Source organism: Macrobrachium nipponense, chromosome 5 (assembly GCF_015104395.2).
Source record: "Macrobrachium nipponense isolate FS-2020 chromosome 5, ASM1510439v2, whole genome shotgun sequence".
Classification (NCBI taxonomy): Eukaryota; Metazoa; Arthropoda; class Malacostraca; order Decapoda; family Palaemonidae; genus Macrobrachium; species Macrobrachium nipponense.
Window position 1 is genome coordinate 95500145 of NC_061107.1, and position 12500 is coordinate 95512644.

Genomic DNA, 12500 nt, shown 5'->3' on the forward strand with positions numbered 1-12500 from the left:
AAAACAATTGAAGGTTGCTGCACACACCAGCTGCATTAAAATTTCTACAGTTGCATGCATTTTTGTAATTCGCATTGTGAAGATGATAAAATATCATTAAGCTCTAGACACCTGACCATTAACCTAGTTATGGAAGTCTATGTAACTTGTCGATAACTGGATACAAAAATAGGAACTTTTCCGTGCTTGAGAAATGGTAACATTGTCTATGTCTAATAACTTCAAGGAGGTGATTTTATTCCGTAATTAGCTAATTTTGAAGAGTATGAAATGTAATTCTCGGAAAAGGACCAAACATTTCATAAAGAATTTCACGTAAACCACGCTCGGGGTTGTTACTACAAGCTACCAAAGGAGCTATTCCATCTTTCAATGAAAGTCATATTAGAAGCTTCGCCCTTTTTAATGACAAGTCTGTACTTTACAGTTCTTCCAGTCTTCTAAATTGATGTCCTGGGTAAGTGTTTTGAGACACGAACAAAATCATCTGCAAATATCTGCAATTATGTTACCTGCAATTACGGCACCGGTAGTGTGTACATTATTACCTTTCGACAAATAGGTCCAGGGGTCTTGAAGGACACTCCGGGGGACAAATTTCTGATAAAAGCTGAATTGCATACACCCCATATAACCAGATGACTTCATACAGTGTACAAAAGCTTTATGGGATATCTGTTTAGCATATCCTTTTTTTTTTCATTTATATAGCTTTTTTGGCATTATGCCAAGCACTGGGGCAACTAAGGCCATTCAGCACTGAGATGGAAATTTAGAGTAAAAGGTTTGAGAGGTGTTACAGGAGGAAAACCTCGCAGTTGCACTACGAAACAATTGTTAGAAGAGGATGGGCAGTAAGATGGAAGAAAGAGAATATGAACGGCGGTACAGTAAAAGGAATGAAAGTAGTTGCAGCTAGGGGCCGAAGGGACTCTGCAAAGAACCTTAAGTAACGCTTACATTGCACCGCTGTTTAGCATATCGGTAGTGTTGTGAGCTATTGCACAGTAATATCCACGATCCGTTTACTGTGATATCGCATGCTGGAATTCCTTCTCTTATCACTGATTAGTAGATGAAGCCTTATGTAGAAAACATCCATACTATCAACCACTTCACATAGATACACAGAATGTTTAGCATCAATGTATCGGACTCCATATACACACCCTATTCTCAAAATCACTCTCAAACCAAAACAGTAATTTTCCATACAACGTATTCTAACATAGTCTGTTTTCCACATTAAAGCTTTTTCTTTCCCTCAATTATTTATCTGGTATATGTACACTACCAACAACCTCCACATTGGAACTATTGATTCTATCATACTTCATTGTACTTTATTCTTGTTATATAGGTGTTACGTAAAAATTACTTGATCCGCAGTCCCTGTCGCTTTACTAACCTCACATTACTTTATCCTTTTGAAAAAAAAAAAACTTTCATGTGTAATACTTCCTCGGTGAAATTCCTACCGGACATTTTTTATTGTATACCAAGTATAATATGCCTTGTAGTTCTTGTAGTTGCCTTTATCACCTTTACAGTACGTAAATTCTGGAATAGTAATGTAACTTGAACTTCAATATCAATATTCTTAGTACTATAAGTCTGGATTACAACTCCTTTAAAACACTGAAAAGGAATATCTGCTGAAAGTAGTTTACATGAGGATTTTTTTTTCCTCGGTGCCAGTCACCTCTGGGAGTTGCTGGTTCTCTAATATAAGTTCAGCGCGCAAGAGCTCTGGCACAAAATCGAGTTATTGGATATATGTCGTAGCGGATATGCACAGCGTAGAAATATCACTGGCAACGTTGTGTCCAAAACCGGCGTCATTCTGGTCGTTTACACTCAGTGGCGGATCTAGAAATCTTTCATTGGTGGGGCACTTAGGCTTTATTTATATATATATATATATATATATATATATATATATATATATATATATATATATATATATATATGTATGTATGTAATATTTATATATAATATAATAATATATATATATATATATATATATATATATATATATATATAGATAATTATATATAATATATATATATATATATATATATATTATAATATAATATACTATATATATATATTATATATATATCTATATATATATATATAATAATATATATATATATATTAATATAATATATATACATACATATATATATATATAATATATATATATATATATATATATATATATATATATATGATACATTATATTCTATATATTAATTTGGCAACATGTTGCTACTAAGAGTGATTTGTTGAAAGAAAAGATTGTTCTATTATTCATTTTCATGGGGGTTTGGGCGCGTGACCAGGTGCCCCCACCCCTTAAATCCGCCACTGTATTACACTAGAATCTTCAGTTTACGTTTGGTACATAACCGAAAATACTCATAGCTACTATTGTAATTTTGAAAGTCTATCTAATGACCAAAGCTGTATTTTGTACTTCCATGTTAAGCCATAGCCACACAATGAGTTAAATTTGTGTGTTGTATATGACAAAAGAGTTAATAAATTTAGTAGAACAAATAAAAAGTCTCCGAACAACAAACAATAGCAGATAATTTTTTTGTAGAAATGTTTCAAGTTTGTAAGCAATTCACACAAAAGCCTATCAATAGCCGTCCATTTGATAAGTTCACCTAAACCTTCGCCATTAAGATGTATTTTGACTGTTTAGTCATTTGATAAAAATAGCGGGGAGGCCGATTTTGTAACAGTGACCTTAATTGCCTTGACTGAAGATGTCTCCCTTTGCAGTTAACAACGGTATCTTTATTGATAAGAATATATCTATTTGGAAGAAGGACTTGTAACATTTATCCTCTTAATGATAAAATTGATGCCAGCAAGAATATAAGATTTATAAAAAAAAATCTTCTTAAACGGGATGGATGCAATAAAGCAAGCTTGTGTTTACTTCCCAGGAGCAAGAGGAAATACATTCGCGTTCGTAACCTCGGCTGCATGTGTAACCAAGGACAATGTAAATACAATTTTGGTTTCTAGATCCACAGCCGTTTGGCTGCCAACCTTGGAAATCAAATCTTAAGGGGACATAAGTCGTCCGTTTCCTTGCAACAGACTTGAAAAATAAGAATGACACAAAGATTGCCGTTCAATGTTTGTGGACGCTTGTATGGATAAACCACTATTTCCTTGTGGGAAATATATATATATATATATATATAATATATAATATATATATATATATATATATATATATATACCTATATATATAATATATATTTAAATTATATATATATATATATATAATATATATATATATATCTATATATAGATCTAATATATATATAATATTTATAATAATATATATAATTATATATATATTATTATTATTATATATATAAATAAATATATATAAATAATATATATATTATATATATATATAATTTTAATATATCTATATATATATATATATATAAAGATCAAATATAATACTTATACTTAAACAAGTCAAAAAAGCTCCAAAGAAATATTCTGTACTGAGCATAATGTTGTCTGGAACTCTCGGCCACGGCACATGACACTCTCAGCCGAGATCCGTAAAAGTTAGGCCACAGCCCGGTGGTGGCCTGTGTTGTTGGCGCCAATAGTGGTACCAGACGCACGGACATGGCTAATGTTAACCGTAAATAAAATCAAAACTACGCAGGATAGAGTGCTGAAAATTGGTATGTTTGATGACTGGAGGATGGACGATCAACATACCAATTTGCTGCCCTTTAGTCTCTGTAGTTTTTAAGATCTGAGGGAGGATAGCAAAAGCACCGACGGACAGACAAATAGCCATCTCAGTAGTTTGCTTAGAGAACTAAAACCAAAGGGCGTCAGGTTTACCAATAATATTTTGTTTCGTCCGTATTCGACTTTCTGATTTCACATCAACAGAGGAGAGTTGATGGAACAATCCATTCGTACATTTGAAACTTGGATGCCCAGGAGACTAAATGTCCTCCTGCTATCATCCCTGCGTCACCTCGTATGTCACTCACATCTACGCTCATCCTACAGTCATCTGAAATAAGTGCTCTCATTTACCTGTACGAAAATTTTACTCTCATTTTCCCACCACCTATATTATTAGTTCATATTCTATCTCAACTGGTCTCTCTGCCCCTCATAACCGAACGTTTGCTGATATTTATTCTCAGATTTCTTCTCTTACAAGCACTTTGAAATTCAAACTTACATATATATAGTATATATATATATATATATATATATATATATATATATATATATATACATATATATATATATATATATATATATATATATATATACTATTATATAGTATATATATATATACTTTATATTTATGTATACTGGTATATATATGTAAGTGAACTTAAATTTAAGCACTTGCACTCGAAGTTAGTAAATCTAAACACAGGTTCAATTAGAAAATTGGCAATTCATCGAAGGTGATCACTGAATTCGATCTTGCAAGAAGCAACGGTAAAGAAAGTCAGGAACCTTACTGGGAGGGAGAGAGAGAGAGAATTTTGATGCAACATTTTTATGGCCATCGAATAAATATGACACCTTATTGTTTATAGTTATGTAATTCTATATGTAGTGATTCAGTTCATTTAAACTACCAACATCATTTTCGTTTAGTATAATTTTCTCGAATTATTCCCTTTGAATTTTTTCATGTCCCTAACTTTCCTTCCTCTCTTAGAGAGTTATCATTCCTTATTCCATATACAGCACGACCATGGTCATGGGGAAGCGTTAATAGATGAAAATAAAAAGGGAACAGTCTTGCATTGCAGAATGCATGCTAATGAGTAGTCGCACTGAGCCAGAAATTAGATTTTATCCTGTACAGAAAGTGGCTGTTTCAAAGAAGGCTCTCCGACTTTAATGATTCCAAGTTGATTGTTTCTACCTCAGTATTCATATTGTTTATATATTTTCAGGTGACTAATTGGCGAGCATATAGCAATTAGACAGAATATATTTGATGTCCTTTACATACTTGGAGAACCATTAAAATTTATACATCGTACACTTCCATTACCGTTTTCATGTTCGTGCAAATGCAAAGGGTGACGGTCAATTGTCTTACATCGTATATATAAAAGTTAAAGTTTCTATGTTTGTATGTGTGTCCATATGTTTGTGCGCTATATAAATATGCACCGCTTGGACGATCAAAACAAAATTTGGCATGAGGCCATCAGTTGATCCAACTTAGATAAGAAGGTAGGTTTCAAACCCATACCTCCTTCCTTCCCCCCTCCCCATTCCCTTCGTAACTTTGTAGTACGGTGACCGATCAAGACGAAATATGGTGTGTGGCCATCATTTAACCCATCTAAGATTATAGGTAGGTTTCAAACCCCGTGCCCTCCACTGGAGCCTAAGCTTGCACACACCAGGTACCTTGCAGTAATAGGTGGTACGAGCACCAACCCGAATTAGTGACCGAAAACGATCAGGCAAAGGTCCTTTGGGGCTATGGTATCAGAACAAAAATAGGGTGATACGTGACGTCGACTGACAAAATCAAGAAAGTATCACTCATTGATGTCTTAAAAACATGGGGCACCAAAGTAGGTGGGAAGGAAAGCGGAAAAAATTGATAATTATAAGACCTGAAAATAGAAATAAGAAGGATATAGGATATGCCAGTGGAAATTGTACCCATAATCATAAGGAACACTACTCACGATCCCAAGATCCCTGAAAAGGAACCTGGAAAAACTAGAAGCTGAAGTAGCTCCAGGACTCATGCAGAAGAGTTCGCTACTAGAAACAGCGCACATAGTAAGAAAAGTGATGGATTCCTAAGGAGGCAGGATGTATCCCGGAACCCCACACTATAAAAACCACCCAGTCGAATAAGATGAGTATGATAAAAAAAAAAACGAAACAATAATAATAATTCAGCTTTTATCATCCTGGCCTGTTATCTCAGATGGTCTGCCCTTTCATAAAGTCTGTATCCATTTGATGTTCATACGTATTAAGATCATGTTGGTCAATGCAACAAACATGTCGTACATTCTCTTTAAATCCAAGCTTTGGAACATAACCCCTAAAATTTTAAAGGATGCTGGTGCTTTGTAGCTTGTAGAGAGAGAAGTTGTTATTTTACAAAGCGCTGCCTTTAAATAGCAATTTCTTCCTTTGCAGTTAAATCGTTTATTTGATATACATTTTACTTAAATAGGCATCTGCTGCCTCTTTCTATGGTATTTTTTTCTAGCCAACTGTCGTATTAAAGTTTTGACAGGGTTACAATAACTACGTTCACATTTCTTACCCTAAGTTTTCTCTCTCTCTCTCTCTCTCTCTCTCTCTCTTCTCTCTCTCTCTCTCTCTCTCTCTCTCCCTGAACTTAATTTCATAAACATTTGTGCTTAAAACACTAGATCAATAATCTCACTTGAAGAATATTGAATGGAACAGACTGCTTTATTTCTGCCATTAATGGCAGTTTCTGATAACGAGTGTGTTTAGCTAAATAAGATAAAAAGGCAAAAGGACTCGCGAGAAGAGTCTACAACTGAACAGTATGAAATATATAGGACCGATGAAACCAAAAAAAAGGAGCAGATTATTCTTACTATCGTAAGAGTAGTTTAGTTTATTTTTATTTGAACGTTTTATAATTTGACAGTTTCACAGAATGTTCAGATACGTCAATGTTGAAATTGCCAGCTATTTAAAGAAGTGGAACCTATTCCGATTAGTGCAGAATAATGTTTCTTATTTATTTAAAAAGTTTTAAGGTTTTGGGCTACAAGATATGAAACATTTGTAGGAAAAACTTACTCATACATTACTCTTACAAAGTCCGCATTCGTAACTATTGGTGATATTCGGGATTCGGCTTTTCCTTTGCTCGCCTTGGGATACTTCCCTTGGAACCACGCAACATAACAATCCAGATCCGAAGGGATATACGTATACATACTTTTACTTTCGTGTAAGACAGGAAATGGCCCATATCGAAGCAAAACCATCTTCCGGAAATGACGCCATGACAATATGATATGCAAAAGACAGGACCTGGTAACGGATACAGAAGAGCTGATTCATAATGCCCATGCAACAAATGGAGACGAATGGCTATAAATGTTGAATCCATGACGATGACAATAATTTCGTAAAAGATAAGAAAATTATATTATTGGAAATATTAAAATTGTATACCTGCTTAAGGAAATACACCACATAAAACTTGCGACAGGATTTCATGTGACCCTTTGGAGTAAAAGATTGTGTTGCCTGACTGCTTTACCTTCTCAACACCACAAAACGTATTCGGTAGCTTTATAAAAGTAATTGAAAATGTCAAAAAAAGGAAACACTAGAATTCAACAACCTGTCTCCAAATCAATGCCCAATGTTGACTGATGAAGTGAAAGTGAAACTTCGTGTTTTTCTGAAGAATTCTTTAGAGGCAAAACCATCAAGTAAAAATATCCGATATTGTCAGATACCTTTCTGTACTTTTTTCATTGAACTGCTAACCTAAATTTGAAAAAAAAGGTAAAGAATGATTTCCAATGGGCAATTTATGCCAATTATTCTTCCAGCAAAAACCATTCATTTGCTGGCATTCAAAAGAAACGTAAAGAACCATATAAAAAATCTGCATCATGCAATACTTTCAAGGTTATTTATAATTCTGACAGTGTATGTGCCTGAAAATGGTAAACCAGAATAGAAAAGCGCTACTCATACATTTTTTAATAATGTGTTACCAAGTCAAAGCTTAGAGTAAATAATAAAAAATGCCATTGCTCACTTATCCGTACAAGTAAAAAATACACAATATCATTATATAAATAGCTTTTTTTTCGTCCAGAATGTATTATTTTGTTCTCGTGGTTGCTTGTTCCTGAGATTCTAAACCTTTCACACCTGGAATGGGAATCAACCTGTACATTCAGGTGCAAATTTAAGAACAGCCAAATGTCGGTTTCTTCTACTGCTCACATCAAGAATTTAGTGAATAACTATTCTATGTTCCACTGTATACACACACACACACACACACACACACACACACACACACACACACACACACACATATATATATAATATATATATATATATATATATATATATATATATAATATATATATATATATATATATATATATATATATATATATGAATATATATAATATATGTGTGTGTGAATTTTTATCACTTCACCGTGATTCATATACATGCATTAAGCTACAAATGTCCTATAGTACCCAATTCGCTCTACCTCGGAATTAATATATTTTCATGTATGTTAACCGGAGGGGAATTTTTCAGTCGATGATAATTTTGTCCTGTCGAAATTATCAACGAAAAACTTCTCCTTCGGTTAACATATATGAAAATATATTTGTAAAAAGGAGGAATTTACAGATTCATCATATTTAACTTCCCATGAAGACAGAGTCCGAGCGACAACTTAGAGAAAGCTGATAAATCTTTTCTGGGATGGTGTGACACTAAGATGCTTACTTAAGCAGGTCAATGTTCGTTCTGTGGGTATGTGAGTTCGTGAGGGCTTGTTCAAGGTGCCTTTGAAAACTGGCTGTGACCAGTTATTTGTGGTGTTGACGAAGAGTGTGAATTCATGTGTACTTGTACAAACTATGTCCATTATTAATGGCATGGTTTAGCCAAGAACTAGGGAGACAGCTACGGGAGAAAAGGCAGAATGCTGGGATAGCTATGCGAAAGTTATATTTGTTAAAGTGTGTGAAGTTCCAAGCTGTAATGGGTAAGTGTTATTATGATTTAGCCAAAGGGATGGCTTGTTTTGATATCTTGTAAAGATGTTCTATTTCATTTAATCTTTTGACTTTGTCTTTACAACTGTGTGTGCTCACTAGTGTGTTCTCCTGTCTTTTAAACAGGCGGATCTAGTGAGGGGACCGAGTGTCCTAGTGAGGGGACTGTATTTTGGAGAAGAGAGAGTTGGTGTGACTAATTACTGATTGAGACTATTAAATACCGGGGGGTTGTCTGTGAGACTTGAACTATTATCATTCCATTAATTATCCTGTAATAACTTGAATTATTCAACTAGTGCTTTGCTTTGAATAAACGTATATATTTTTGTAACTCCGACTCTGATTTGATGACCTGATGGAATGGAGAGAGAGAGAGAGAGAGAGAGAGAGAGAGAGAGAGAGAGAGGGGAGGGACTGAGGGTTACCAGTTCGCCTAACGCTCTGGCTAAACGCATACCAAATATTAAAATAGCAGGGGGCAACACCCTTCGCTGTTAATATATTAATTCCGAGGTAGAGTGAATTGGACATTAAAGGACATTTGTAGCTTAATGCATATATATATATATATATATATATATATATATATATAATATATATATATATAATCATATATATAAATACTATATTTATATATATATATATATATATATATATATATATATCTATATTATATTATATATATATACACAGCACATTTATGTTTGTGTTTGTATGTGTGTGCACATAATGGAATCTTTTAAACTTTCAATACGTTATGATTGAATCATTCATATATGGAATTACATCCTATCTCTTTCATATGAACACAATTTTTAATCAAACCTTTTCCATCGTGTATCGAAGCAACTTCCATCACCAGTTCCGAGGATGCAATGGTTGTAAGTAATAGCCCATTCAGATAGCAATTAAAATTAGTGGGGAAAAAGTATAAGTTCAAAATATGATTTCAGTCTCACAATAAAGGTTATTTCGTTCCCTCACCTGCAAATGCAAACTATAATAAATCCATCCGTTTCATATGTGCATTAATGATCAATCATTGCGATAACTTTGCCAAACGCCACATACAATCGGTTGATATGTAGGTTCAATATTCACAAGTGGTATTGGATTTCCGAACAAGCATTGAATACTCCTTTGGTAAAATGGATATATATACATACATGCACACATACATACATACATATATATAAATATGTATATAATAATTTTATATATCATATATTATTATATATATATATATATAATAATTATATATATATATATATATATATATATATATATATATATATATATATATATTATATATCTATATATATATATATATAATTCTAAACTGCTCGTTCACTCCTAGAAAATGCAGTTAACACTGAAAAATTTGGCCTTGAATGGAGGACGAGAGATCAGAACAAAAGGAAAATAAATCTACCAGGGCATAAGGCCGATATTACTGAGGAAGGAGGGATTTACATAAAAGATGGACTTTAGTTTTAAATGCAATGTATTTACATTAATTTACAGAGGTCCAAGAGACTAATAAGGGGGTCGATTGGTTGATCCACCAGAAACACGTGGCTGAGGGCACCCAGACATGGATTCAGAAATTTTTGCAAACAGATTGAAAATGCAAGTCTTGCTCCAAGGGTTTCCAACTTCTACCACAATCAGGCACGGTGTTTGTCTGGATCCTGGGCTTGGGCGTAGTCTTCTCCTTGATGTTTCTGTGCACTATGGACTTTTGAAAAAATACTTGGGACTTTCCAGAGGAGAACAGGGGGAAGCAGAAAGGGGGAGAAGCGGCGTCTGCAGGGTGAGATAGTAGGAGCGTCTGACCTCTCTTAGGTCGAAGGTGGTTCTGAGCGCTCCCAGCTCCAAAGTCGTTCTGAGTACGAGCCGCTGGCTTCTGATCCTTTTAAATCCTCGTCTCTGTAGGGGGTAATTCCGACAGCCAATGGGAGAAGAGATAGCTCTTTCGAGAGAATGGATGCTAGCAGTTCAAAGGGGCAACTTGCATATAGACAAAGATGCATGGAACTGGTAAAAGAACTTACTTTTCTTGGTTCTGGCTTAAAATTTTGAACACCTCCCCATTCTAGAGGACATTTCAACCCTAGACGGGTTGGAATGGACAAGACAAGCCAGAAACAAGGACCAATTGCAAATACAAATTACTGAGCCTTCCATTCTCCCTTGAGTGGACTTATAATATAAGCAATATTCAAACTCTGCTGATGATAATATTCATGAAGTCTTACTTGACAGGCAGAGGATTAAGAAAAATAAAGTGTGATGTGACTAAATATTAACTTGCTATATTCCAATATAGAATACTCTTAAAATATAACGTCACACTGAGAATAACAATGGATAGCAATTATTGGATATATATAAACTTAACCTTCAGGGTAAATTACATCATATATAATACTACTATCTTAATTGTTCAAGGCAACACATACTATCAGTTTACCCTGATGGGGCGATATGACACGTTCAGGTGTGTTAATGGCCCTACGGTTTCATTAAGTAACTTTGTCTCCTAACAAGAAGATGCCTAACAGTATTAATTACATCCTAGCAAACATTAGTGCAAACTAACAAGGGGAAAAGTAATTCTTCGTAAAGATTAAATAAAATTAAAAAATGCAAATTTCGTCAAAGACAATGGCAATTTCACAATATATAAAGACTAGGGAATAACACTAAATCAGAAAGCAAATCAACCAATTTATAAATGAACCAGGCTTCAAAAATATCTCTAGCTATAGCAATGTTTGCTGGCTAAAATTTTTCCAAGTCAAATGGAATTCTAAGTGCCTAGAATAGGGCACGGTGCCAATTGTGACACGTTTACGATGGTAGTTCATAAAGAAGTACTAATTTATATAAGGTCAAAATAGCTGGAGGATTCCTAAGCAGGGCATACAATCATACTATAATGGACGTAATGTCTGTCTGTATGTCTGTCATTCAATCACGGCCAAACGGCTGGTCAGATGGGCATGAAACTTAGCAGGGTTTTGGTGGGGACCCCTAAGATGGTTTGTAATGGGGTTTCATCCAACCTACCCCCCTCCTCTGTAGGGGGTGGGGGTGAGAAGGGATTCCCTGAAACGGAGCTGTTTCTGGCCGTGAAACGAGGCTGGTTATTCCCGTAGACTTTCTTACTTTACAAATTTTCATACATAATTTCTGTACAACTTCCCCGGAGAAAGTCGCAAATATTTCAGCTCGGACACATAGAAGAGGAAAATTATCATCAATATCCGCAAGATTTTTTTAATAACTTAAATCCATCGGGACTGCCAGTGCACAAAATAACGTTGAAGAAGTACTGCCCGGTGATGTTGCTTCGGAATTTCGATACTGCCAATGGACATTGCAACGGAACGAGGTACACCGTTATGGAGCTAAACTCCCACGTCATCGAAGCAGTGATAGCAACGGGCCCTCACACCGGCAAACGTCTGTTCATCCCCCGGATTCCTCTGATGCCTTCGGACAACCAGTTTCCGTTCCAGTTACGGCGCAGGCAGTTTCCCCTCAACCTGGCCTTCTCATTCACTGCAAACAAGTCGTAGGGCCAGACTTTGGATCGTGTTGGTGTGTTTCTGCCGTCACCCATGTTCAAGCATGGCCAACTGTATATGGCGATGAGCAGAGCAACTGACTCTGCCAACTTGA